Here is a 2,991-nt window from a genome sequence, read left to right on the forward strand (position 1 = left end):
AAGGTACAAACAGTTAACAGTGAACCAACCAGTCAGTCAGTCACTCTTCTCGTCCTCCACAATGACAGTAAGAACAAGGTACAAACAGTTAACAGGAAGCCAGTCAGTCATTCTTTTCCTTCAACTTCCATGCCAGTTAGATCAAGGCACAAACAGTATTGCACAATGTAATGCACATTTTTTTGGAGAATATATTTTTTGGGGACTAGCAATAGATATAAATTAGCTCGGAATAATTGACTATAAGAATTGGGTGGAGTGGAAGACCAATGGTAGAGTGGTGGATGGAGGTTTTATAATTTTTAACTAAATACTCTCAGATATCCATTTACTGATTTTCAGCCAACATTTATATGGCTTATTTTTTACCCAACTTATTGATCTCACAATCTTAAGGGGATCCCAAGCTCGGAACGATAATATTAATAAAGAAAAGTTCTTGCACTAATGCAGTGGTTCCCAACCTTTTTTTCAGGCGACCCCGATCATGCAGCTCTAGACACGACCGCAACACCACTAGTTTAGTTGTATATGTGTTATTATAACATCATAACACCATGCTTGATATTTTGAGGTCTTGGCGACCCCAGGAAAAGCGCTTGGTGACCCCACTTATGGTCACGACCCCAGAGTTGGGAAAGAGGGCTCTAATGGCTTGAAATTTTGGGATATGTTTATATAATGCTGTCCTTCCTTCGTTGTGTATGAATGTAAATGTTTTTCGTTCATGACATTACGTCATGCATGTTTTTTTTATTTAAAATGCACTACCAGTCTTATTATTTGTTATTAAGAAACGAAGATACCTGCGATATTCCTCATATGTCATGATCTGTCATGGTCGCATGGGGTAGGCGGTGGCTGAGTGGTTAGCGTGAGAGGCTTACATTTACCACGCCATGGACAACGTCGGTTCGAATCAGCATGCTACCACCTGGGATTATTCAGTCACCGCTGAGTGGCCTAAAACTACCCACATGCTGTCCAGAAGACCACCCATCAACCCGGACTCTAGAAGAAACCGTCCAGTGAATCATGAATGAGTTCCGGGGGGCAGCATGAGCCAAGCATAACTGGCTCAACTATAAAAAAAAAAATTGCCTGCGCCACGACGGGCTTGGGCCGACTATCTGGCCCATGAAGATAGCCTACCGGTGCCATAGGTGGGGATGTGAAAAAAAAGACGCAGCATTGCCATGACCACGTCAATTTCGTTTTTTCCTCCCAATGATAGACGGGAGATGCCCTTTAACGTAGACAAATGCCAGGTCCTTCAAGTTGGAACAAGGAATAAGAAGTTCGATAACAAAACGTGCTGCGTTAAACTCACAAACGTTCAATGCGTTAAGGACCTGGGGGTCAAAATCGCGTCAAACCTCAAATTCTCACATCGATGCAGCAAATAACGCGAACAGAATGTTGGGCTTCATTAAAAGAAACTTTTTATTCAAGAATAAAGATGTAATACTTCCGCTCTACAATAGTTTAATCAGACCCCACTTGGAATATGGGGTACAGTTTTGGTCTCCCCACCATGCATAGGACATTGCTAAATTAGAAGGTGTTTAGCGTCGGACGACAAAAATGATCCCTTCCTTGCGCAACAAATCCTACGAAGAAAGACTTTCCACACTTAACATGTTCTCTCTTGAGAAACGTCGCCTCCGAGGAAAACTGATCGAATGTTTTAAAATACTTAATGGTTTCACGAATGTAGACAGAACAAAATTGTTTATGAACGATGACACTTTGCGAACGAGGAACAATGGCATAAAACTCAAATGTAGACAGGTAAATTCAGACTGCACCAAATTTTTCTTCACCAACGTTGTAGTGCGAGGATGGAATAAGCTCCCACTTTCAGAGGTCCAGTATAACACGATTGACTCCTTTAAAAACAAGCTTGACGGTCACTTCCTTGAACTTAATATTAACTAGAGTAGAAAAACAACCTTTTGGAGCCATCTGATTAGTGTAGATTCACTTAGGTTTAAGGACAGACCACCTAGTCTGGACCATGGGGTCTGTGTGGTCTTATTTTCTATGCAATATGTTATATCCACTTTTTTAAAGAAAATTGTCTATACATGTGTTTCTACACTCATCATCAATAAACACACCAAGTTTGGAGGAGATATATTGCATTCTGGATTTTTTGGGAATATTTATAATACAATAAAAATAATGTTTTAAGAAATAGCCATTCGAACTCCTGAGGGTTAAATCGCTTGTATACCCGACCCTTCAAACGCCTACCACACCGATATATTGTCGCCGTGCACCAAAATATTACTTTTGCACTGTTTCTAGGACACTGTACTCAACAAAACTGGATGAATTGAATCGTGAATATTTTCGATTTTTCCATGTTCTCCGAGCTTGGAGTCCCCTTAATACTTAAACTTACCTGACACTAAAACACTAAAAACATGAAAGTTTAATAGGCCGGAGAAAAGGCAGAACAAATTCACACAAACACATAAAAACAAAAAACTCACAAACATGGAGAGTCTTTGGACTTAGACAAGGCAGCTCAGGAACCCAGGAGCAGGGCAACCCTCGAGTCTTACGGGAGGGGCGTCACGGGGCTGGAGGAGACTGGGAGAAGTGGGGTGGGCTGGAGGAGACTGGTAGAAGTGGGCTGGACTGGAGGAGGCTGGTAGAAGTGGGCTGGGCTGGAGGAGACTGGTAGAAGTGGGCTGGACTGGAGAAGGCTGGTAGAAGTGGGCTGGGCTGGAGGAGACTGGTAGAAGTGGGCTGGGCTGGAGGAGACTGGTAGAAGTGGGTTGGGCTGGAGGAAACTGGTACAAGTGGGTTGGGCTGAAGGAGACTGGTAGAAGTGGGCTGGGCTGGAGGAGACTGGTAGCAGTGGGCTGGGCTGGAGGAGACTGGTAGAAGTGGGCTGGGCTGGAGGAGACTGGTAGCAGTGGGCTGGGCTGGAGGAGACTGGTAGCAGTGGGCTGGGCTGGAGGAGACTGGTAGAAGTGGGCT

This window comes from Eriocheir sinensis, unplaced genomic scaffold (assembly GCF_024679095.1).
Source record: "Eriocheir sinensis breed Jianghai 21 unplaced genomic scaffold, ASM2467909v1 Scaffold89, whole genome shotgun sequence".
Classification (NCBI taxonomy): Eukaryota; Metazoa; Arthropoda; class Malacostraca; order Decapoda; family Varunidae; genus Eriocheir; species Eriocheir sinensis.